Source organism: Balaenoptera borealis, assembly GCF_965194805.1.
Source record: "Balaenoptera borealis genome assembly, chromosome: 14".
NCBI lineage: Eukaryota > Metazoa > Chordata > Mammalia > Artiodactyla > Balaenopteridae > Balaenoptera > Balaenoptera borealis.
In genome coordinates, this window is record NC_138875.1 from 55,139,297 (window position 1) to 55,166,868 (window position 27,572).

The following is a 27,572-nucleotide window of genomic DNA, read 5'->3' on the forward strand; positions in this document are numbered from 1 at the left end:
TGATTTCATGTATATTTATTTTACAATTGAAGAAACTGAGACCACAGAAGCAAAGCATGTGCCAAAAGTTACACAGTTAGTTAACAGCGATGCCAAGATTTGAAACCAAGTTTGTCTAACCTCAAACCTAGTGCTTTAACCATTATTTCATAGTTATTGTCTTTGTAGATCCTTCGCAACCTCATTAAAATATTGACACTTGTTGAGTTTGCTGTCAATTATATTTGTCTATTTCACAAGTGTTGTACTTGCCTCTTTTCTATGCAATTATTTTGTTTTGTTAAAATTTAACTTGAACGATACTGAGAAAATGGACTGAATCCATTTACTGCCACTTCCCTTGCTCTGAGAACTTTGATTTACAGAGTATCTCTTACTTTGTCTCTCCATTCAAAAAATGGGAATGACAGTATCGATACTCACCTCTAGGCCTGTAGAAGGGCCAAGATGTTTATCTGCTTTGTTCACTGATGTATTTTAAGCACATAGTGTAGAGCTTGGTTCATAGTAAGTGCCAGTAAATAACTGTTGAGGGGGTTACTATGATTAAAAGAGATGTTTTATGTGTGTACTTAGCACTCTACCTTGGATTAGCATAATACCTTTTACTCTCAATAAATGGTAGATATTGTTATTAACATGAATTATCAAAATGTAAAGAACAACACGTATGTTTGTTGTTATTTTTAGATTATTCCTGTAATTCAGCATATTGAGATAATGTGATTTTTGATGTTCTCCTGCAGCATATTTATCAGTGTTTCTATTTCCATGTTACCTGAACATGCCTCTTATATTTTTTTCTAAATTACTTATAAAAACATAAAACTGGACTGGTTTTAGAAACAGAAGTTTGTAATAGAATAGAAACGCTACTCCAGGCTAGGAGTAGACTCTGAATTTAGGCTTCTATCTAGAAGGCTGTTTATTCTTTTGGACTCCTAGAGATTTATAACTAACAAGTGACTGATAAGATAAATCATCGATATCGTAAACCAAGCAGCCAAACAACTTTTAGCAAGTGGTGACCCTTTCCTCACTGTCTCCCTCCTGACTATTCTCACCAGGCCCCTGAGTGTCAAAGAGCACCTGGTAGAAGACAGAAGATGTGTCTCCTGGGATGTCTTTTGACCTCATTTGCCATTTGCAGTAAAGATTTACCAGCTCTAAATTGAAAGAAATAGGAATTGATTGTAAAGGCAAACATCAGGCTTTCATTCTGAAAGAGAAGCAAAACATCCCTAACTTCAAGAGAAAGTTTTGTCCAAATATTATAAAACACAAAGACAAAGACCCAGATGGTTTTCTTCTTATGTTGCTCATTCCAGATCACTGATAAAATTGAAAATTCTTTTCTTTTTTTCCTACTTAACTGACTTTAGTGATGCCTATCCTAGTCAAAACATATAATAGTTTTAAAATTTATCTTCCTTTTCAAACATCCTATTATAAAAAAATTTTTTTTGAAACTTTAGAAATGGCACTAGAATCTCATTTTGAAAAACCAGTGAAGAGACATGGTTAAATAAGGTAGACCGACTGTATGAATTTATCTTCTCTCTTCTATAAACCCATTAAAATAGCATAAATGAATGACCAAGAAAATCAACTACCCAGGACAAAGACAGTGAGAGATGAGGCAAGAGCACAGGAAGATTTCGAATAATTTTCAGAAGACAGAGAATGGGAAGAGTAGTCATAAAAAAGTCAGAGAGAAGAGGAAGTTAAAGGCTGCGTCAGGGATTTCCAGTGAAAATCAAGTTCTCAGAATCCCTGAAAAAAGAGGTGAAGAAAGGTGCTGGAAAACCAGTGGACCTGATTGATAATTCATATACAAAAGGCTGAGACATTCAGATTCCCACCCACATTCTAAGGAGCCAGGCAATTATGACTCTCCCATCTGTAGATCTCCCATCCCTACAAATTCTTTGTACAAATTAAATCAGCACATCTCTTGATGCTGAGAAATCAGGTTTCATGGAATACAGATGTAAGGGGCTGGATTATACACTAGAGAATTTAGGAGTGAGGTTACCCTAGACCAGGTTGCATGGTCCTGTGGTGGCTCATTGTTAAATGCTCAGTCTAAGTTCTAGAAGCAACCAAAAGTTTTTTCTAAAAAGAGTAGTTATCCACAGGGAATAGCAGGGATTTGCTCCCAAATCCCAAGTCTTCACTGTGATTCACCTCTAGGGGCCTGTCAAAGTCTCCAAATATTGTCTCTAGGTGCCACTGACACTTCAAGCACCATTGAATCCACTAGGTCATGTGGCAGAGCCTTCTCTTGTTCTGGACTCCACTCAAAACTAGCAGCTTTTTGGATCAGTTGGTAATGGGCCAGAGTATGACACTCAACGAGGAATAAGTCACCTCCAAAATCCAAACAGCCCCACTAGGCATTGTGACATTTTTTTTTTCTTTGTATGTTGTGTGAGGGGCCAGATACTACAACTTTGACTTCACTTCATTTATTTATTTATTTATTTATTTAATTTATTTTTTTACTGTTCTCAAAATTTTATTTTGTTTTGTACAATATTTTAAATTTTTAGAGTGTGTTTTTACGTTAATATGTAGTGAATGAATTATTTTATATATATTTAATTTTTATTGGAGTATAGTTGATTTACAATGTTGTGTTAGTTTCTGCTGTACAGCAAAGTGAATGTGTTATACATATACATATATCCACTCTTTTTTAGATCCTTTTCCCATTTAGGTCATTACAGAGTATTGAGTAGAGTTCCCTGTGCTATATAGTAAGTCCTTATTTGTTACCTATTTTATACATAGTAGTGTGTATATGTCAATCCTAATCTACCAATTTATCCCCCCCCCACTTTCCCCCCTGGTAACCATAAGATTGTTTTCTACATCTGTGACTCTATTTCTGTTTTGTAAATAAGTTCATTTGTTCCATTTTTTTAGAGTCCACATATAAGCAATATCATATGATACTTGTCTTTCTCTGTCTGACTTCACTCAGTATGACAATCTCTAGGTCCATCCTTGTTGCTGCAAATGGCATTATTTTGTTCTTTTTTTATGGCTGAATAATATTCTATTGTATATATGTACCACATCTTCTTTATCCATTCATCTGTCAATGGACATTTAGGTTACTTCCATGTCCTGGCTATTGTAAATAGTGCTGCAGTGAACATTGGGGTGCATGTGTCTTTTCAAATTATGGTTTTCTTCAGATATATGCCCAGGAGTGGGATTACTGGATTATATGGCAGCTCTATTTTTAGTTTTTTAAGGAACCTCCGTACTGTTCTCCCTAATGGTTGTACTGATTTACATTTCCACCAGCAGTGTAGGAGGGTCCCCTTTTCTTCACACCCTCTCCAGCATTTGCTGTTTGTAGATTTTTTGATGATGGCCATTCTGACCAGTGTGAGGTGAAACCTCATTGTAGTTTTGATTTGCATTTCTCTAATAATTAGTGATGTTGAACATTTTTTCATGTGCCTCTTGGCCTTCTGTATGTCTTTTTGGAGAAAAGTCTATTTAGATCTTCCACCCATTTTTTGATTTTTTTTTTCTCTTTTGATGTTGAGCTGCATGAGCTGTTTGTATATTTTGGAGATTAATCCCTTGTTGATTGCATCATTTGCAAATATTTTCTCCCATTCTGTGGGTTGTCTGTTTGTTTTGTTTATGGTTTCCTTTGCTGTGAAAAAGCTTTTGAGTTTAATTGGGCCCCATTTGTTTATTTTTGTTTTTATTTTCATTACTCTAGGAGGTGGATCTGAAAAGATCTTGCTGCGATTTATGTCAGAGAGTGTTCTTCCTGTGTTTTCCTCTAAGAGTTTTATAGTATCCAGCTTTACATTTAGATCTTTAATCCATTTTGAATTTATTTTTGTGTAGAGTGTTAGGGAATGTTCTAATTTCATTCTTTTACATGTAGCTGTGCAGTTTTCCCAGTACCACTTACCACTCAACCGCCAGGGAATTCCTTGCCTTCACTTTAGAAGGAATATCTTTATATGCTCTATACCACGGGGACCCTAGAAATTTCACTGAGGTGGAAGTTCCCCAATTTTTTGTTTGTTTTCCAGCCTCTGACACACAAATATCTTCCCAATAATCTAGAGTAGTTACTTCTTGCTCACTAGGTCCAATCCATATAATATAATCAATGTAATTGATTTAATGGAAGGGAAAAAAATAATCAAGTTCCCTGAGCACTAAATTATGACATAGGGTTGAAAAGTTGATATACCCATGATGATGGTTACATTGCTGGCCTTGCCAGTTGAAAGCAAACTGTTCTGGTGGTCTTTACTAATAAGTATCAGGAAAAATTATCTTGCCAGATCAATAGCTGCGTAACAGGTACAGGGCATGTATTCATTTGTTCAAGAAATGAGACCACATTTGGAATAGAAACTGCAATTAGAGTCATCGTCTAGTTAAATTTATGATAATCCATTGTCATTCTCCAAGATGTGTCTGTTTTCTAGACAGACCAAATCGGTGAGTTGAGTAGGGATTGGTGGTAATCACCACACCATTATAGCTCTAACTCCACAGGTCAGAAAACTACTGCAGGAATTCTGCTAGTTCCTGAGTATGTCTATTTTAATTAGGCATTCTAGAACTTACTCATCATCTTCAGGTTTTTGCTGTAATATCACAGTATTAGTGAGTCCTTCCATAATAACTTTACTTAAAAACACACTTTATCCCCGATTTTACCAAGCCCAGGCACTCTCACCTTTCCAAACTTTATTTTTTCATTTTAACTTATCTCCATTTATTATGTTATATATTTATTTAATATATTGTCTCCACACAATAGAAGCTTCATAAAGACAAGAATTTTTGTCTGTTTTATTCATTATTATAGCCTAGAAGTGTTTAAACTTTTAAGTAATTGAAATAATTACCTGGCACAATCAGAAATAAAAGGGTAATATATTCAATATTAATGATAATAATTATAATAGAAACTACATATTGAATACTTTATATGTGACAGGTCCTTGTACCAAGAACTTTTCCATGTATTTTATCATTTAATTCTCAAAATAACCCAATGAGGTAAGGGTCATGCCAGATGGGGCCTCTCAGTGCAATTCCATGTCACATGACATGGCTACAGAATAGCTTTTATAAGGGTAAGTTTAGCTGACATAACCAAGGGTCACCAGGCAGAGCACCCATAGTTACCCAGTCTTCCCATTACCTTATGTCACAGCCAGGAGGTCTGTAATAGGCTCTGATTTGGAGAACCCTCTACCCCCATCGAGTGTTTTCCTTCTAAAAATATGAGGAAGTGACCTCATCAGTGGAGAAATATATAGGGTGTTTAGTACAGCAACGTCTGGATTCGGGATGCCAACACTTTATAGAGTTTTCTAGGAAAGATAGCTGTCCTCTAGCCGGGACTTTGAAGCCAGTAGGGATCTTGGAGACTATAGACAGTCTTGGATCTCCTTGCCAGGGGAAGAAGCCTGGAGAAGCTGAGGTCCAGTGCCACCCTTCAGGCTGGGAAAGGAATACTCATGCCTCATTCCTAAGGGCAGATTTATTGAGATGTGGTTTGGGGAGCAGAGGGAGAATTGTGACACAGTTGCAAGAGGGCTCTCAGAACAACCATGGCAAGCTCTGGAGCTGGGAAGGCCCTTCAGAAATGTCTCGAATGGAGACTGGTTCTGGGCTTTTGTACTCTCAAAATGACCAGTTTGGGATGCAGCTTACCCCAGGAATAGGCATAGACTTGGGTAAGGACGCTCCTTTGGTTGAGAGCAAGGGTTGCTGATCTGAGGGTTGCCAGCAGCATAACTTGCAGATGGAGAAATAAATTCCTCAGTGATAAAGCTGGGAGATTTGGCCAATGCACCAAGCATACACTACAGTCTCTGTTGCTCTTGTTAATCAAAATGTGTCACTAGGATTTATGATCCTAACAACCTACAGTTGATTCTCTAATCCCTTGGTGCGGTGAGTACTTAAATACTGAACAACCAGAAACACGATTACACAGAAAAAAAAAAACAACACTGTAGGTCTATCTTTGTTGAACAATAAACAATGAAATCATTTGGGAACACTTTTATAATACAGTGCTCCCAATAACTCTAAGCACATAAAATTTTATTGAGAATTATAAATATTTAGAGCTGAAAAGTAACACCAAAAACTCAAAAGTGATATGCAAATAGTAATTTATTCATTGCTTAAGGTAGCAGGTGAATTATTATAATCTATTGTATTAATTTGTCATTAGAAAGTGATTAGTTAGGAAATTGCTATTAAACAATCTCTTCAGTTACACAAACTAAATTATTGCTGTGTGATAAATTTGTGTAGCCAAGAATCTTAAGCAGAACTCTGTGGGAATTGAACCACTGAGTTATATGTCAAAAGGACTGAATTCTTACAATGAAAAAGTATGTGAAGCTGGTTTATTACTATCACTACTACTAATTCATGGAACACTAAATTATACTTGCAAGGTATTGGATTTAGTGACATTAAGCAGGTGACTTAATTCTCTCCTCTTTGCTTCACTTTCTTCATCTCTACCACTAAAATAATGATCATACCAACCTCTCTTCTATTGGACAATCAAAATGAGAATATAAATGTAAAGACTTTGAAAATGGAATAACAATAAAGAAATGTAAAGTGATAGTAGGAGTAATATTTTTAGATAATTCATAATGTTGACAGCTTGGAAACTCTCTAAGTGTGATGTAAAGCCAGAAACTAATCTTTAAAGACTATTTTTAAAGAGCATTTTAGGTTCACAGAAAAATTAAGAAGAAAGTACCGACAGTTGCCATATAGCCCCTTAGCTCACACATGCATGGCCTCCCTTATTATCAACGCCACCCCCCCCAATCAGAGCAGTACACTCGTTACAACTGACCAACCTACACTGATGTATAATAATCACCCCCAAAACTAATTTTTCCTTTAAAAAATTTGAGTCATGTCTGAAGCTGGGTGAATTATTTAATCTTTTTGAACTTTGTTTTCTTCATATGTAAATGGGGATGAATATCTATCTCACAGAACTATGATGAAGAGCTAATACCAATATGAACACTTATTCTAAAAATATTACACAGTTGTATTGAGATCATTACCATTACTGTTTCCATCACATCATCACACAATCACCATCATCATCACCATTCAACACGATGGTGTCATATCACCCTTACTATGGCCCATCAAATGTGTAAGAAACAGAGGGAGTGTCATATTTAATTTATGCAACTGAATTGTAAATTTCCTTTTGTCCAGTTTGAGACAAGGAATTTGAGGCAGTTGCTTACAAGTTAAGGAAGAAATAACCATCACAGAAATGTTCTGAGTGAAACAAATTAGTTATAGAACAGAAGTTTGTGAATAAGGCAAAGTGAGCCTGACCTGGATTTTTAAAATTTAAGAAAAAACCTGATAAACAGTAATTCTATTCTTATTTTAAGATAATCACCAATTATCTAGAGTAATTAAAATTTTCAGGATAAATCCACACAAATCTTGATAAATAAAGATTTAACAGATTAAACCTTACTTTTATGATGACAAGTCAGTAGAACTTACTATTTATAACCCCTAAGTCATTCAAGAAAAACATCTAGTTTTGTTATTTATAAAACGAGATATCTTTGCTCTCAAGGACATTTCAGTGATGGCCTCAGTAAGATTTCTCAGGATGCCCAGAAATGTTTTGCAACATTTGATGTGTCAAGAGTCCTTTTTATAAACAAACTTTTTGCTAATATCTGAAGTCCTTGTTTCAAATGAAGTTCATAAACACATTGGTCCCAGTATTTCTGAGAGTTGCTAAGCCCAAAAGATGATTAATGCCCTCTTCCTACATCTAGTAGCTAATCCCCAAGGTGGCCCCCGTTGATTCATGCTCTGGCAAATGCCATATAGAATCAGTGTTGTCTCAGCCTCTGTGTAACCCATGGAATACAGCATAAGTGAAGATGTGTGGTTTCTGAAAGTAAGTTATAAAAGGCATCGCATTGTAGCTTTGCTTTGGTCTCTTGGATCGCTCATGCTGGGGGCAGCCTGCTATGAGGCCATGAGGAAACTGAAGCAGTCTCTTGGAGGGACCAAGCTGGAGAAGAGCTGATATCCCTTCTCACAGCCAGGACCAATTTGCCTGCCATAGGAGTGAGGCAGCTCACAAGTGGATCTTGCAGACTCATTCAAGCCTTCAGATGATGCAGCTCCAGCTAACATCTAACTGCAATTGCTGAAGAGAACTGCAAGTAATAAAATTCCCACTGTGCCTTTTCTGCATTCTTGACCCATCAAATCCATAACCGCAATAAATTATTGTGTTATGCCACTAACTGGGGGGAGGGTGTAATTTCTTGTGTAGCGTTCGATAACTGAGACACTATACTTTTTTCAATTCCAAAAGAAAATATTCCATCATTTTATTGCTTTGCTTGAGAGGTTAACAACTATTCTGTGTGTGTGTGTGTGTGTGTGTGTGTGTGTGTGTGTGTGTGTGTTTGAAAGATATAAGAGAAAGAACACAGTTTATGAGGGATGTTGCGAAGAATTTTTGAGGAGGATGTCTCCTCAAAAATAATTAAAAACCAAAAACAACACCTTAAAGAGATTAGAGCATTTGATGAAGCAGAAATATCTACTTGTCCACCAAAACCTGTTTTCCCCTTTCATAGAATATGATTTCAGTTAGAAATTGGCTTTGGATTCAGATACTACATGTCAAACAACTATCCGCTCCCACCCCGCCCCCATGCCTTATGGCTCACTGTCATCACTGCCACTCCTCTGAATTACCCCAGAGGAGACAGACACTCAGGAAGCAGGAATAACCATTTTGGACTTAGGACAGTGAGACAAGAGTTTCACTGGGTGGATTTCATTACATATTTGGAGAGACTATTTGTTTCATAAACTTAGTATACCAGAAAAAATATATTTGAATTTGTAAAAATACTTGACTTTCTGGTTTACCTTCTATGCTCTTATACCACTTTCTATTTTCATATACCTTGCAGGTTTCTTAAGAAACCCATCCCATTAATAAAGCCCAATGCTTGTTATTTACTGATGACTCACTATAGATTTTTTAAGAGTAAGATGAGCTCATTTTGATAATAGAGCAAATAGTGGTTTAAAATGCAAATAAATTATATTTTAAAAGCCTAAAAACTAGGATATAAAACAAACATCAAATCCTTAAGATTTTAATCCTTAAGATTGATTTTGTGCATCAATATAAAAAATTCATACTGGAAATCGAGAGCTGTATACTCTGTATGTTCATCTGCCCATGATTAAAAAGGTAGATATTTATTCCATAAGAAGAACTTGCATATCAAATCTTTTGAAAATTTTTTAAAAAACATCTTTATTGGAGTATAATTGCTTTACAATGGTGTGTTAGTTTCTGCTTTATAACAAAGTGAATCAGTTATACGTATACGTATGTCCCCATATTTCTTCCCTCTTGCGTCTCCCCCCCTTCCACCCTCCCTATGACACACCTGTAGGTGGTCACAAAGCACCGAGTTGATCTCCCTGTGCTATGCGGCTACTTCCCACTAGCTATCTATTTTATGTTTGGAAGTGTATATACGTCCATGCCACTCTCTCACGTTGTCCCAGCTTACCCTTCCCCCTCCCAGTATCCACAGGTCCATTCTCTAGTAGGTCTGTGTCTTTATTACCGTCTTGCCCCTAGGTTCTTCATGACCTTTTTTTTTTTTTTTTTAGATTCCATATATATGTGTTAGCATATGGTATTTGTTTATCTCTTTCTGACTTACTTCACTCTGTATGACACACTCTAGGTCCATCCACCTCACTACAAATAACTCAATTTCATTTCTTTTTATGGCTGACTAATATTCCATTGTATATATGTGCCACATCTTCTTTATCCATTCATCTGTCGATGGACACTTAGGTTGCGTCCATGTCCTGGCTATTGTAAATAGAGCTGCAATGAACATTTTGGTACATGAATCTTTTTGAATTATGCTTTTCTCAGATTATATGCCCAGTAGTGGGATTGCTGGGTCATACGGTAGTTCTATTTTTAGTTTTTTAAGGAACTTCCATACTGTTCTCGATAGTGGCTGTATCAATTTACATTCCCACCAACAGTGCAAGAGGGTCCCCTTTTCTCCACACCCTCTCCAGCATTTATTGTTTGTAGATTTTCTGATGATGGCCATTCTGACTGGTGTGACATGATATCTCATTGTAGTTTTGACTTGCATTTCTCTAATGATTAATGATGTTGAGCATTCCTTCATGTGTTTGTTGACCATCTGTATATCTTCTTTGGAGAAATGTCTACTTAGGTCTTTGGCCCATTTTTGGATTGGGTTGTTTGTTTTTTGATATTGAGCTGCATGAGCTGCTTGTAAATTTTGGAGATTAATCCTCTGTCAGTTGCTACACTTGCAAATATTTTCTCCCATTCTGAGGGTTGTCTTTTTGTCCGTTTATGGTTTCCTTTGTTGTGTAAAAGCTTTTAAGTTTCATTAGGTCTCATTTGTTTATTTTTGTTTTTATTTCCATTTCTCTAGGAGGTGGGTCAAAAAGGATCTTGCTGTGATTTATGTCATAGAGTGTTCTGCCTATGTTTTCCTCTGAGAGTTTGATAGTGTCTGGACTTACATTTAGGTCTGTAATCCATTTTGAGTTTATTTTTGTGTATGGTGTTAGGGAGTGTTCTAATTTCATTCTTTTACATGGAGCTGTCCAGTTTTCCCAGCACCACTTATTGAAGAGGCTGTCTCTTCTCCACTGTATATTCTTGCCTCCTTTATCAAAGATAAAGTGACCATATGTGCGTGGGTTTTTCTCTGGGCTTTCTATCCTGTTCTATTCTGTTTTTGTGCCAGTACCGTACTGTCTTGGTTATTGAAGCTTTGGACTATAGTCTAAAGTCAGGGAGCCTGATTCATCCAGCTCCGTTTTTCTTTCTCAAGATTGCCTTGGCAATCGGGGTCTTTAGTGTTTCCATACAAATTGTGCAATTTTTTATTCTAGTTCTGTGAAAAATGCCAGTGGTAGTTTGATAGGGATTGCATTGAATCTGTAGATTGCTTTGGGTAGTACAGTCATTTTCACAATGTTGATTCTTCCAATCCAAGAGCATGGTATATCTCTCCATCTATTTGTATCATTTTTAATTTCTTTCATCAGTGTCTTATAGTTTTCTGCATACAGGTCTTTTGTCTCCTTAGGTAGGTTTATTCCTATATATTTTATTCTTTTTGTTGCAATGGTAAATGGGAGTGTTTTCTTAATTTCAGTTTCACATTTTTCATCATTAGTGTATAGGAATGCAAAAGATTTCTGTGCATTAATTTTGTATCCTACTACTTTACCAAATTCATTGATTAGCTCTAGGAGTTTTCTGGTAGCATCTTTAGGATTCTCTATGTATAGTATCATGTCATCTGCAAACAGTGACAGCTTTACTTCTTCTTTTCCGATTTGGATTCCTTTTATTTCTTTTTCTTCTCTGATTGCTGTGGCTGAAACTTCCAAAACTATGTTGAATGATAGTGTTGAGAGTGGGCAACCTTGTCTTGTTCCTGATCTTAGTGGAAATGGTTTCAGTTTTTCACCATTGAGGATGATGTTGGCTGTGGGTTTGTCATATATGGTCTTTATTATGTTGAGGAAAGTTCCCTCTATGCCTACTTTCTGCAGGGCTTTTTATCATAAATGGGTGTTGAATTTTGTCAAAAGCTTTCTCTGCATCTATTGAGATGATCATATGGTTTTTCGCCTTCAATTTGTTAATATGCTGTATCACATTGATTGATTTGCGTATATTGAAGAATCCTTGCAGTCCTGGGATAAACCCCACTTGATCATGGTGTATGATCCTTTTCGTGTGCTGTTGGATTCTGTTTGCTAGTATTTTGTTGAGGATTTTTGCATCTATGTTCATCAGTGATATTGGCCTGTAGTTTTCTTTCTTTGTGACATCTTTGTCTGGTTTTGGTATCACGGTGATGGTGGCCTCGTAGAATGAATTTGGGAGTGTTCGTCCCTCTGCTATATTTTGGAAGAGTTTGAGAAGGATAGGGTGTTAGCTCTTCTTTAAATGTTTGATAGAATTCGCCTGTGAAGCTGTCTGGTCCTGGGCTTTTGTTTGTTGGAAGATTTTTAATCACAGTTTCAATTTCAATGCTTGTGATTGGTCTGTTTATATTTTCTATTTCTTCCTGGTTCAGTCTCGGAAGGTGCATTTCTAAGAATTTGTCCATTTCTTCCAGGTTATCCATTTTATTGGCATATAGTTGCTTATAGTAATCTCTCAGGATCCTTTGTATTTCTGCAGTATCAGTTGTTACTTCCCCTTTTTCATTTCTAATTCTATTGATTTCAGTCTTCTCCCTTTTTTTCTTGATGAGTCTGGCTAATCGTTTATCAATTTTGTTTATCTTCTCAAAGGCCCAGCTTTTAGTTTTATTGATCTTTGCTATTGTTTCCTTCATTTCTTTTTCATTTATTTCTGATCTGATCTTTATGACTTCTTTCCTTCTGCTAACTTTGGGGATTTTTGTTCTACTTTCTCTAATAGCTTTAGGTGTAAGTTTAGGTTGTTTATTTGAGATGTTTCTTGTTTCTTAAGTTAGGATTGTATTGCTATAAACTTCCCTCTTAGAACTGCTTTTGCTGCATCCCATAGGTTTTGGGTCGTCGTGTATTCATTGTCATTTGTTTCTCAGTATTTTTTGATTTCCTCTTATTAAGTAGTGTATTGTTTAGCCTCTATGTATTTGTATTTTTTACAGATTTTTTTCCTGTAATTGATATCTAGTCTCATAGCATTGTGGTCGGAAAAGATACTTGATATGATTTCAATTTTCTTAAATTTACCAAGGCTTGATTTGTGACGCAAGATATGATTTATCCTGGAGAATGTTCCATGAGCACTTGAGAAGAATGTGTATTCTGTTGTTTTTGGATGGAATGTCCTATGAATATCAATTAAGTCCATCTTGTTTAATGTATCATTTAAAGCTTGTGTTTCCTTATTTATTTTCATTTTGGATGATCTGTCCATTGGTGAAAGTGGGGTGTTAAAGTCCCCTACTATGATTGTGTTACTGTCGATTTGCCCTTTTATGGCTGTTAGTATCTGCCTTATGTATTGAGGTGCTCCTATGTTGGGTTCATAAATATTTACAATTGTTATATCTTCTTCTTGGATTGATCCCTTGATCATTAGGTAGTGTCCTTCTTTGTCTCTTGTAATAGTTTTTGTTTTAAAGTCTATTTTTTCTGATATGAGAATTGCTACTCCAGCTTTCTTTTGATTTCCATTTGCATGGAATATCTTTTTCTATCCCCTCACTATCAGTCTGTATGCGTCCCTTGGTCTGAAGTGGGTCTCTTGTAGACAGCATATATATGGGTCTTGTTTTTATATCCATTCAGCCAGTCTATGTCTTTTGGTTGGAGCATTTAATCCATTTACATTTAAGGTAGTTATTGGTATGTGTGTTCCTATTACCGTTTTCTTAATTGTTTTGGGTTTGATATTGTAGGTCTTTTCCTTCTCTTGTGTTTCCTGCCTAGAGAAGTTCCTTTAGCATTTGTTGTAAAGCTGGTTTGGTGGTGCTGAATTCTCTTAGCTTTTGCTTGTCTGTAAAGGTTTTAATTTCTCCATCAAATCTGAAAGAGATCCTTGCTGGATAGAGTAACCTTGGTTGTATGTTTTTCTCCTTCATCACTTTAAGTATGTCCTGCCACTCCCTTCTGGCTTGCAGAGTTTCTGCTGAAAGATCAGCTGTTAACCTTATTTGGATTCCCTTATGTGTTATTTGTTGTTTTTCCCTTGCTGCTTTTAATATTTGCTGTTTGTATTTAATTTTTGATAGTTTGATTAATATGTGTCTTGGTTTGTTTCTCCTTGGATTTATCCTGTATGGGACTCTCTGTGCTTCCTGGGCTTGATTAACTATTTCCTTTCCCGTATTAGGGAAGTTTTCAACTATAATCTCTTCAAATATTTTTTCAGTCCGTTTTTTTTTCTCTTCTTCTTCTGGGACCCCTATTTTTCGAATGTTGGTGTGTTTGATGTTGTCCCAGAGGTCTCTGAGACTGTCCTCATTTCTTTTCTTTCTTTTTTCTTTATTCTGCTCTGCAGTAGTTATTTCCACTATTTTATCTTTCAGGTCGCTTATCCGTTCTTCTGCCTCAGTTATTCTGCTCTTCATCCCTTCTAGAGAATTTTTCATTTCATTTATTGTGTTGTTCATCACTGTTTGTTTGCTCTTAGTTCTTCTAGGTCCTTGTTAAACGTTTCTTGTATTTTCTCTATTCTATTTCCAAGATTTTGGATCATCCTTGCTATCATTATTCTGAATTCTTTTTCAGGTAGACTGCCTATTTCCTTTTCATTTGTTAGGTCTGGTGGGTTTTTGCCTTGCTCCTTCATCTGCTGTGTTTTTCTTTGTTTTGTCATTTTGCTTAACTTACTGTGTTTGGGGGTCTCCTTTTCGCAGGCCACAGGTTTGTCGTTCCCGTTGTTTTTGGCGTCTGCCCCCAGTGGCTAAGGTTGTTTCAGTGGGTTGTGTAGGTTTCCTGGTGGAGGAGACTAGTGTCTGTGTTCTGGTGGATGAGCCTGGATCTTGTCTTTCTGATGGGTAAGTCCACGTCTGGTGGTGTGTTTTGTGGTGTCTGTGGCCTTATTATGATTTTAGGCGCCTCTCTGCTAGTGCATGGGGTGTGTTCCTGTCTTGCTAGTTGTTTGGCATAGGGTGTCCTGCATTGTAGCTTGCTGGTCGTTGAGTGGAGCTGGGTCTTAGCCTTGAGATAGAGATCTCTGGGAGATTTTTGCCGTTTGATATTACATGGAGCTGGGAGGTGTCTTGTGGACCAGTGTCCTGAACTTGGCTCTTCCACCTCAGAGGCACAGCCCTGATGCCTGGCTGGAGCACCAAGAGCCTGTCATCCACCCGGCTCAGAATAAAAGGGTGAGAAAAAAAAAGAACGACAGAAAGAAGAATATAAAATAAAATAAAGTAAAGTAAAATAAAATAAAGTTATTAAAATAAAAAATAATTATTAAAACATTTTTTTGTAAGTAATAAAAAAAAAAGAAGAGAGCAACCAAACCAATAAACAACTCCACCAATGATAACAAGTGCTAAAAACTATACTAAAAAAAACCTGGCCAGACAGAACCCTAGCACAAATGGTAAAAGCAAAGCTATATAGACAAATCACACACAGAAACATACGTACACACACTCACAAAAAGAGAAAAAGGGAAAAAAATAATATATCGTTGCTCCCAATGTCCACTTCCTCAATTTGGGATGATTCGTTGTCTGTTCAGATATTCCACAGATGCAGTGTACATCAAGTTGATTGTGGAGATTTAATCCGCTGTTCCTGAGGCTGCTGGGACAAATTTCCCTTTCTCTTCTTTGTTCGCACAGCTCCCAGGGTTCAGCTTTGGAATTGGCCCTGCCTCTGCGTGTAGGTCTCCTGAGGGTGTCTGTTCCTGCCCAGACAGGACAGGGTTAAAAGAGCAGCTGAGGGACTTCCCTGGTGGCACAGTGGTTGGGAATCTGCCTGCCAATGCAGGGGACATGGGTTCGAGTCCTTGTCCGGGAAGATCCCACATTCGGCAGAGCAACTAGGCCCATGTGCCACAACTACTCATCCTGCGCTCCAGAGCCCACGAGCCACAACTGCTGAGCCCGCGTGCTGCAGCTACTGAGGCCCACGCACCTCGAGCCTGTGCTCCGCAACAAGAGAAGCCACCTCAATGAGAAGCCCACCCACCGCAGCGAAGAGTGGCCCCCACTTGCCGCAATTAGAGGAAGCCTGTGTGCAGCAACCAAGACCAAATGCAGCCCCCAAAATAATAATAATTAAAAAAAAAAAAAAAAGAGCAGCTGATTCGGGGGCTCTGGCTCACTCAGGCCAGGTGGAGGGAGGGGTACGGAGTGCGGGGCAAGCCTGCGGCAGCAGAGGTCAGTGTGATGTTGCAACAGCCTGAGGTGCGCCATGTGTTCTCCTGGGGAAGTTGTCTCTGGATCACGGGACCCTGGCAGTGGCGGGCTGCACAGGCTCCCGGGAGGGCAGGTGTGGATAGTGACCTGGGCTTGCACACAGGCTTCTTGGTGGCGGCAGCAGCAGTCTTAGCATCTCATGCTCGTCTCTGGGGTCCGCGCTGATAGCCGCGGCTCGCGCCCGTCTCTGGAGCTCGCTCTTAATCCCCTCTCCTCCCACACCATGAAACAAAGAGGCAAGAAGAAGTGTCTTGCCTCTTCGGCAGCTCCAGAGTTTTCCCTGGACTCCCTCCCGGCTAGCTGTGGTGCACCAGCCCCCTTCAGGCTGTGTTCATGCAGCCAACCCCAGTCCTCTCCCTGGGATCCACCGAAGCCCGAGCCTCAGCTCCCAGCCCCCACCCATCCCAGCAGCTGAGCAGACAAGCCTCTCAGGCTGGTGAGTGCTGGTGAGCACTGCTCCTCTGTGCGGGAATCTCTCCGCTTTGCCCTCCACACCCCTGTGGCTGTGCTCTCCTCCGCGGCCCCGAAGCTTCCCCCACCGCCACCTGCAGTCTCCGCCTGCAAAGGGGCTTCCTAGTGTGTGGAAACCTTTCCTCCTTCACGGCTCCCTCCCACTGGTGCAGGTCCCGTCCCTATTCTTTTGTCTCTGTTTTTCCTTTTTTCTTTTGCCCTACCCAGGTACGTGGGGAGTTTCTTGCCTTTTGGGAGATCTGAGGTCTTCTGCCAGCGTTCAGTAGGTGTTCTGTAGGAGTTGTTCCACATGTAGATGCATTTCTGATGTATTTGTGGGGAGGAAGGTGATCTCCACGTTTTAACTCTTCTGCCATCTTGAAGCTCCTCTTGGAAGTTTGTATACCAGATTTTGTACCAGTGCAAAATTTGTGTGTCAGATTTATAAAGCATTATAAGATCCAACACAACTCAACAAATGAGAACCCCCCCACCATGGTATAAGCACAAAAAGAAAACTTAAGAAAAATGTAAAACATCCCCATAGACTTAATTAAATATACTCAAACAAACACTCAGAGTTTTGAAAAATCACCTTGAAGCAGAAATTCAGGAACTAAGAATGGGAAAAATATAAAGAGAATAAGAGTGAACTCAGGAAAGAAATGGAAGAAAAACAAAATTGTCTCAATAATGAAGACTGTGAGTTGCCCTAGGGAAAATATATTCAACTATTAAGTTAATATTGGACATTAAAGAAAGGAAAGGAAATAAGCAAAAGAACAATAACAACAACAACAACAAAAATAGAAGTCAAAACAGTCAGGGAAAATATGGTGAAACTGAAGACAGCAAAGAAGGAATAACATTCATAATTGCTATCCCAGAAGAAGGAAAACAAAGAAAGCCACAGCACTAATATCCAAAATTATAAATCAAGACACATTTCTAGAAATTAAAAAAGACCTGTATCTATGTATTGAAAGGATATGTCTGAAACTTAGAAAAATGAACTGGGAAAGATCAACTCCAAGACATGATCTAGTAAAATTATTAGACTTCAAAGATAAAGAAAAGATACTCAAGGCCTCCAAGCTAAAAAAGAAAAAAAAAAAAAATGTAATAACTTACAAAGGCTAAAGGCGACATTAGAGCAGCTTTAAAAAAATACTCAATGAAAGAAAATGTGAACCAAGGCAGAGATGTTATATCCAGGCAAGTTATCCCTTAAGTACCAAGGCTGTAGAAAACATTATTTAACATACAAGGACTTGTGCCTTTCTTGAGGAATCTATTAGAGCATAAGCTTCACCCAACCAGTAGTTGACTGGGAGAACTTCAGCAAATAAACTAATTATGAGCATTTTAATGTATATAGATGGAAAACCAAGAATTAAATCGGGATGGGGACAAGAGTGGAAGACTAAAGTGTAAAATTACTGATGATGGGGTGCAGCAGAAATAATGGAACTAAAATGAGGAGAGAGGTCAGGGAGAAAGATGAGAATCTCTGACTTCACTGTTTTATAGCCAGTAGTGGAGGCTAAAGGATACCATTCAACAAGACAAACAAGACAGCTAAATACTGAATAAGAAATCAAGGGACTAAAATTTTTTTAAAAGTATAAGTACAAAGGAATAATATTACTAATCTTTTCAAATACCAAAATAGATAAAGCAAAAAGAATAAACACTTATAGGCAAATCCTATGGCAAATATAACAGAATAAATATAATTATAAAATGATATGATGGAGCTATGACCAAACATATCAGTCGTATTAATAAATGAATGATCTTAACTCACCTATTTAAAGAAAATGATTTTTAATTTGGCTCACAAAGCAAGACCGAAATCTTTGCTCTGAAAAAGAGATATTCTAAAACAAGTGAATCCTAAAGACTATAAATAAAGAGATGGGCAAAGCATAGCAGTCAAATGGAAACAAGAAATCTACGGTAGTGATCTTGATATCTGACAAATTAAAATTTAAGTAAAATGCATGAAATGTTAAAAAGAAATATGCTTTTAAGCTAAAAGTCATAATTCAAATTAAATACAGCATATAGGTATTCATATATAAAAATAAAATAACACATCAACCACCTCCATAAAGCAAAAACTACAAGAAAGGCAAGGAGATAATAGGTAGAAGAACACTAATATACAAGACAGCAAATGGACAAAAAAAAGAAAGTTGAGGAAAACATTTCTGTAATCAAAAAGACAGACATGTATCAAAATTTATACTATAGTAGTAGAGCATTTAACATCTTCTCATGTGCTAAGGGAATATTTTCAAAAATTGATTTTATGTAAGATTACAAAGAAACCATCAGTAACTTCCATAACATACCGATATTGCAAATATTGTGGTCCCTCAGATCACAATGCAATAAAGCTATAAATTATTTTAAAACAGCAATATAAAAGACATTTCCACCTGGCAATTTTAAAACTTTCTATTAAACAAAGGGTAAGCATAAACTAAAAGAAAGTTTCCAAATAAACAAAATACAGAATGAAAGAGGAATAATTCACAACAGTGAACTGATAAATAATACAGAAGTATTATAAATAACAGTAGGCTAATATTTGAAAGCCTAGGTAAACTAGACACATTTTCTCCAATATATAAAATGATAATATTTGCACATATTTTCCTCAATAAAGAAGATATTAGATAAAGTCTAATCTACATATAAAGAAAATACCTTACAGCAAGTTTTACTTGTACAATAAAAATCTATAGCAAATCATATCTTTAATGAAGAAGTTTTTGAAATATTCACTTTAAGTTTTGGAGCAAGATGAAGGTCTACCCTAACACTAATGCTGGAGCTTCTATCGAATGCTATAAGGAAAGAAAGGGAAAAAATGAAAGATGTAAGGATGAGAAAAAAAAAGAAGAAACTACCAGTATTTAGAAGTACTATAATTATCTCCAAAAATTATTATTTCTACTTGTATAGAAATAATAAATATTATTAGAACTCACAAAAAATTAGGTAAGTTTACAGGGTATAAAATCAATTTACAAAAATTAATATTGTTTCTCAATAATCACAATAACTATCTAGATAATAAACATATACCATTTATAATGGCAACAAAACCCATAGCATATCTAAGAGTGTACTTAACAAAAATCACTTCAGCTTTCTGTGAAAGCTTTCAGCTTTCTGTGAAAAAATATTTAAATTCTATTAATGGATAAAAAAATATCTGAATACATTGAGAGAAATTACATGTTTTGGAATGGGAACCATTTAATAAATAAAATATTGGATCTCCCCAAATTAACTGAAAATTCAATGTAACCCCAAATAAAAATATGTCTATTTTTTCGGGAATTTTTGAAACTCATGCTAAAATTTATATGGAAGAAAACTCAAATAACAAAGCCACAGTAAATATGAAACTGTATACTTGGGGAAAAACAGACACATATTCCAATGGAACATAATAGATTCCACAAAAGTATATGTGAATCTAATATATAAAAAGCATAGCATCTGAATCAGTAGGGAAATAAATAATTTTGAGTATAAGTTGCTAGGAATATGGGTTCCCTGCATGGAGAAAAATAAAACTTCATCCTAACTACACTGCACAGAAAAGTGTATCCAGACAGATTAAAGACCTAATTGACTCATATAGAGGAATATCTTTCAACACAGGAGTTCCCCCCCCCCCAAAAAAACACCAGAATACAAATCATATGGCAAAAATGACTAAGGTTAAAAATCATAATATTTAGGAGTTTCTTTTCAATAAGTGATACAATGGGCAAAATTTAATAGAAACGATAGAAAAGATATTTATCATTGATAAAACAAACAAGGAATAATATTTAGGATATAGAAGAAATACCTAGAAATCAAGAAGTAAAGACAAGAACACCCCCCCAAAAGAAGCAAATGATATCAATAGGCAATTCATAAATGTTGAACCCCAGAAGGTGAACAAACATGATATTTAAACACAGTAATTAGAGAAATGTAAATTGAAACAATAATGAGACATTAGTTTGCACCCATCTGATTGGGGAAAATGAAATTTTATAATGCCAAACATTGACAGTCCAAAGGAATATTAAATATGCATAGACTCTATGATGTAGCTTTCCACTCCTGAATTTACATCCTTGAAATATTCTCACACCAGTTGAAAGGGATAAGGGTTGTTTGTGACAGTGAGCGGTTGGAGGCAATCTCGTTACCATCACTAGTGAATGCAGAAAAGTACATCTTAGTGGATGCCATTGTGGAGAACTGGGTAGGTTTTATAGGCAATGTACTAAACATACAATATATATAAATCTTCAGATACATTCCTGAGTTAAGTAAGAAAAACAATGAACTCTATAACACAATTATATTCACATGAATTAGTCATTTAAAAGTTCAATGGAAATTTCACAATAATACATAAAAATAATACATATCAAATATATTACAGTGGTCGCCTATAGAAGGCAAAAGAATGGACTTGGCGAAGGGAATAAAAGGGAATACATTTGTGCACACATCCATGCATTCACACATTTGTGCATATACACATACTCATAAGCAAATATACATGCACACATGCACAAAATAAGAACGAGAGAAGATACACAGACTAATGACAGTGTACTACAAACTGAGGAGCTGATAAGCACAACAATCCACATCTGAGTGTTAAAACTAACAAATAAATCATCCAAATCCAAAGTAATATAATCATATGAAAAAAGGAAAAGAACAATCTAAAATGTTTTACATTCATTCTACACTCAGACAAAATTTGCTTTTGATCATTTTTTAAGTGATCAAAATAAAATATTGACATCTGCCTTTAATTTAGTTAACTTGCCAAACCATCTTGCAGTTTCTTGGCAGGCTGACAGTCATAGTAAAGCAGATATCTTTTTACTTTAAGAGAAAGATATTCTGGAATTCAAAGCACTGGAAGAATATTTACAGCATGGGCAAATTTTCATAAGACTCACACTTAAATATGTTACATCTCATTCACACATCAATAACCATTAATAGAATTGTTTGCCCCATTTTGTGTATGACCATGAGGCTGCATCATAATGTGTGTGGGTTTTTTGTTTTTTGTTTTTTTTGTAAAGGTAGGTTTTCTTCAATGTCTTATTCAATCACTTCATTTATTGATTTATCAGTTAAGTACATCATCACCTACCTAAATGTAAAGAGATATATTTATGTATATTAGGAATTACTATGGGGTAAACAACACACTTCCTTTAGTGATTATATAACAAAAACATATCACATGATAAGAGAGTATATATTCATCTCTTGTTAAAAGAAAATACACATACTCCTACAGGGTTCTGCTCCTTGGTCTTCATTTCACTGGGTTCTTCTCAGATCTCAACACCGAAGCCGTATCCTTACCTTAGTGAGTTCTTCTCTGATCACCAAATCCAGAATAAACCCTCACCATGCTAATCTTAATTAGTTTCCTTGCTAGCATGTATTATTTGAAATTTTCTTTTTCCTTCTCTCTCTCTCTCTGTCTCTCCCTCTCCCCCTCTTCCCCCGCCTTCTTGCTTATAGTATCTAGAACGTAAGCCCTGCAGGAGCAGAAACCTCACCTGTCTTATTTTCGCTATATTCTCAGCCCCTAAAATACTTACTACATAGCAACTGTTGAATGAACGATGGAATAGTAAAGGAAAAACTAAATAAATTAGATTTAACACAATTTCAAAAATTGACCCCTTTGGGGCTGTTGTCAACTAACATATACATTTTACAGCTTTTAAAATTAAAATAGTAGATGCACTTGATTAAAAACCAGCAGATTTTATAATAAGAAATAGTCCTCTGCCTTACTCCTCTCCTCTCCTAGTCCCAAGTCCCAAAGACAATGATTTTCAGCATTTCTGTTTTTAATTTTTCCAGTAGGTATTTTCATATCTTCCATATTATGCTTGCACTGGTATATATGGGTGAGACTTCAAAATTATTTACTGATTTGCTTCTGAGATAGATAAAGATCTAGATCACTTACACCATTATACCTTTGCTCTTTGAACCCCATCTTTAGTAAAATTCCATCACAATTATTATTTTCAACACCAGTGAAACCTGCAGTTTTTAAAAAAAAATTATTAAACCTCAATGTATTTTCCCATCTCCTCTGAAGAGCACCTTCCATTTGCTAATCTTCCTTCCCTGTCTTCCACCATCTCTTGCACTTCCAACTCATCATCTGTACATTTACTTTGATTTGACATGGTTGATAACACTGCATTTTGTGATTTAACCATAGGTTGATTCTAAGAAAAAAAACAATAAATAGTGTTTACATTTTTATGATGAATTTACCACAGAGCCAAGCTTTGTATACAAATATTACAACCTTTTCTACAGATTCAATGTCACACAATGTCAAGTTGGAAAACAGTCATATATTTATTAACCCTCCAACTAACGTGTTCAACACTCCATCATGTTTTCAATAGTTTTGTATATTCTAGCGCCTCCTTTTATTTACCGAATACTTTCCACCCAGAGGCGTCCGCCCTCCACTGCTGGCTTAAATTGGATGCTCCTAGTTCTACTGCCCACTTGTCTCACTGCAGTAGGAACTAATTACCCTCTCTGGTTCATCTAGTGGTTTTTTTGGATATCATGACTGTCTTCTTTCTTGATTTATTCCTTCTTTTTTCCAAGAGTTTATTCTCAATTAAATGATTAAGACAATGTCTATGGAAGAAATTTAGTTTGGTTTAGCTTTAGCTTTTCCATGTCTGAAATGCCATTTCCGCCCTCACATTTCTTTTAATAGATCTTTATTGGAGTATAATTGCTTCACAATACTGTGTTAGTTTCTGTTGTACAACAAAGTGAATCAGCCATATGCATACATATGTCCCCATGTCCCCTCCCTCTTGAGCCTGCCTCCCACCCTCCCTATCCTACCTCTCTAGGTCATCGCAAAGCACCAAGCTGATCTCCCCAAATTCCAGACCCACATATCCAACTCTCTGCCACATTTCTATTTGAGTAACAAGTAGGCATCTCAAACACAATAATTCATCCCTCCAAAGCTGCTACTCTGAATCCAAGAGTTGCTGAACTTCACTCAGGAGCATAATTTTTTTAATCAGATATCTGTGGGGCATTTTTGCTTGTAGTTCTGCAGAAAACTCAGGTTGAACATAACCAAAACGGAAGTCATCTGCCTTTAAAATGAGGTTTTCCTCTTTTATTTCGCAATTCCATCAGTGACATCATCGTCTCGATCCTCTGTACCATATACTTGGGGATTGCCCCATACCTCTCCCTCTCCCTGCATCCCCTACCCAATCAGCAAATGTATTGGATTAATATTTTTAGACTTCATTCTAATTGATTTCCTTCTATCCCTGACCCTTCTCTATTACCTGGCAAGAATCCTAACTCTTTAGTGTGTTATTAAAGGTCCTTTCCTTCTGCGGCTCTGCCCCTCCCCTCCCAATCTCTCCATCCTGTCATGATTAGGCAAAAGTAACTCAATAATTAAGACTCATGTTAATCATTATTATTGAATACCAGACTAACATTTCCTAATGGGTAAGAAATGTATATTGCTCTTTTTGCATATTCCAGCACCTAGGGTGAGGTCTGACACGTTTGTATATTAAAGATTTAACTAATTGATTATTCACTTTAACACAGAGAACACCAAAAAAGCCAGGACAGCATATACATGTAAGCTTCCAAACTTCCATCCTGGCTAAGCAATGATAGTAAGAGGTTACAATTAGAAGAAAATTTCTGTATTCTAAAAAATAAAAAAGGAAGTAGTTATATGCATGTTTGTGGAATTTTCAGGTGAAATTATGTTTGTGGTCTAAACTGATTGCATAGAGTAAACCATTTTTCTGTTTCATCATGTATCCAAGCATTTAATATTTAAAATCAGGAAATATGGAGTGATAAAAGTGTGCAAACATCAACATAAACAAACATAATTTGAAACAAAAAAGACGGAGTAGTTGCTGGTGAATGTTTTGAAGCAAAGAAAGGCTAAGTAGAAAAACAATGGGACTTCTGTGCTCCCAGGAAGTCTGATGATTTGTGAGAATTATTAGGTAACTAATCCTCGTACCAGTTCACATGATGGATCCAATGTGGTCACTGTTCTGTTGTGCAAGGACCAAGAGGAGAAAAAAAAAGAATAATTATATTCATTACTTATGGTGAAAAATGAATTATTCTGTTTATTTATTACTCATGAATCATTAGAATAGAATGAAATGAGAGCTACATAGGAATAGTTTTAAATGATTCAATTTCTCCACTTCCAAAAACTGTTATTTATGTTCACTTTTTAACTGAAAACTTTCCTGCACTGCTATTTAATAACTCTTCTGCAACGTCCTTTTTGTCAAGTTTGATCATTTCATCCTCTTCTGACTTCAAAAGCATACCAAAGTAACCTCCCCAGCACTATGCTCACACTTTTAGGTGAGAAAAAAGATTAGAAAGGTTTGGGTGGGATGAATGTTTAAAAGGTTCTAATAAGAATATCTGTTTTCAGATAGCTATTTGCCTGATACTGACACATTTTTTTTTTCTTATTCTGTGCTGTCCCTCAATATTTGCTCTACAAAACTTTTCTTCTTTTCTTCCTCTCTAAGGTTCCCAGCACAATGAGACTTGAGCTGATTAACTCCTTAAGCAGAAAAACGGTCATAAGACGTGGTACAGAAAGGTCAGTCTTGAATTTCATTGAAATATTTTGTTAAATCAGTAACAGCAAAGGTCAGTTGGGCTCCGAGAGAGGTTTTTGCATTTATTTTTCTGCCAGCCTCAAGATAGTTCATGTTTGTAGACTTCTATATTTGAAATGATCTGATTTCAATTTTAAGTATTGTGTGTGTTCAACACATAGACACAAAAGATAGGAGATTACTGAGCAATCATTAGTTAATACCAGTTTTGTTTAGTATATGATGGTAAAGTTCAGTGAAGAAATAGTTGTTATATCCTCTAACATTTTAATATAAATATTTTGTGAAATTATGTGGTACTAAGAAATTGGGCAGAATGGACTTACAATAAAGAACACCGTTTATTGATGCAAACATTAAAAAGTACTCAGTGGTCAATTGGCCTAATTCATTCACTTTGCTGATAAAATAATCCATCCACTGATGTTAAGTAACTCTATTTACGCAACTTTCTCATGGTCTACAGAAGCAGCAGTACTCTGTCTAGTACATTAGCAGTAAACCTCCTGACTCTTTAAGAGGCCATTGCCTGACCACATTTATTGTTTACAATAAATGTAAACAATACACTTGTTTACAAATAAGATCTTATTTGCCTTGAAGTGTTTAACCCATCTTATTTCCTTATATTATTTAAAAGTCCTGCTTGCTTAGAAGGAAACTTCTACTGTGGCCAAGATGGGATAACAGAGTCTGAATTTTTCCTCCTATTAAAAACAAGCCAGAGAGAGAGGTAGGGAGAGATTGAGAAAGAGACAGAGATAGAGAGATGGAGAGAAACATACAAACCAATGGTTTTCAAGATACTGAACATTAGGCAACAAAGGGCAGTGAACCCTGAAAGATGGGAAACAAAGGAAGTGAGCCGCATGATTGCTACTGCTTAATGCCTGGAGTCTGTAGACCATGGCAGAGTGAGGAAGAACCCAGGCAGAACCCAGCGGACTCCCTGATTAAAGGAGGTGAACCCGACAGTACAGGGGGGCAAGGCATCTATGGTTTACAACCCACAGTAATGAAGAGGAAAGACCTGTACAAAGAGCTGACTCTGGAGCTCTTCAGAAGGTACTCGTTGGTATTCAGCAGAGTACTGATGGGCCTATGCATGTGTAGAAACAAACTAAGGCTAAGGAAAGAACCATCTAAGGCGATTAGAGGTGGAAGTACCCAGCACCCACACAGTGCCTCAAAAAGTACCAAGTCCCACCAGACAGAATGGAAAACCTCATAATTCACAAGGTATTGAGTAGATAATTCAGAAAGATCTTACCTTAGCCAGAGGGAAAAATTATCCCTAAACTAAATGCTGCTCTGAGCCACACTAACAAACCTTAAAAGCAAGACAGGAATTGCTTTCTAAGTAATTACACTTAGAAAAAGTTTAATCTGAAAAGCTTAAGAATATTTAGAGAAATTCAAAAATATCTAGTAACCAAAAAGGTAAAATTTGTAATGTCTGGCATCCAATGAAAGATGCCAGGCATCTAAAGACCCATAATGAGGAGGAAAATCAACCAATCAAAACTGATCCAGTACTGACACCAATATTAGAATTAACAAACATTAAAAAAAGTATTATACCTGTTCAAGATGTTTAAAAAGTTGAATATAGACATGTAAAATATAACAAAGACTTAAATAAAATGTCTAGAAATTTAAACTACAATGAAATGAAAAGTACATTGAAAGGAATTAGCAGAAAATTAGACATGGTAGAAGAAAAGATAAGTAAACTTGAATACATCACTCTAGAAACTATCCAAAATGAATACAGAGGACAAAAAAACCAAAAGAATGAAACAAAATTACATCAGTGAACTGTGGGAAAACGTGAAGTGGCCTAACGTGAATGTAATTGGATTTTGCAAAGAAAAGGAGAGAGATGAAGGAACAAAAATGTTTGAAGAAAAAAATGAACAAATAATAGAATATTTACCAAGATATGCCACAATATAGGCCAGAAAACAGGTCTCATTAAAGTTCAAAGGATTCAAGTCATATATAATATGTTCTCTGACCAAAATGAAATTAAATTAAAAATAAATAAGAAAGATGTCCCTGGAGAATCTCCAACTATATGGGATATATGTAAAATATTTTACTTCTATTGATTTCTTCTTTGACCCATGGGTTATTTCATTTTGACTTGAATGAAAATGAACATTCTTTTATCAAAATTTGTGGAATGCCACTAAAGTCAGAATTTAGAAAGAAATTTATAATTTTAATCATCTATATTAGAGAAGGAAGGTCTCAAATTATAGATCTCAGCTTCTACCTTAGTAAATTAGAAAAAGAAGAGAAAAGTTAAACCCAAACTAAGCATAAAAAAAATAAATAATATCAAAATGGAAATTAGTTACAA

At 36.2% G+C, this 27,572-nt stretch overlaps 1 long non-coding RNA gene across 7 annotated transcripts in view; it reads left to right on the top strand.

The window, feature by feature from the left end:
* The window catches only part of LOC309610582, a 174,682-nt gene that overhangs the window by 20,441 nt on the left and 126,669 nt on the right, over positions 1-27,572 (top strand). For all 7 annotated transcript variants that reach the window (XR_014234049.1, XR_014234050.1, XR_014234051.1 and 4 more), the window contains one exon: positions 25,115-25,188. This is a non-coding gene — a long non-coding RNA (uncharacterized lncRNA). The remainder of the gene's footprint in view (positions 1-25,114; positions 25,189-27,572) is intronic.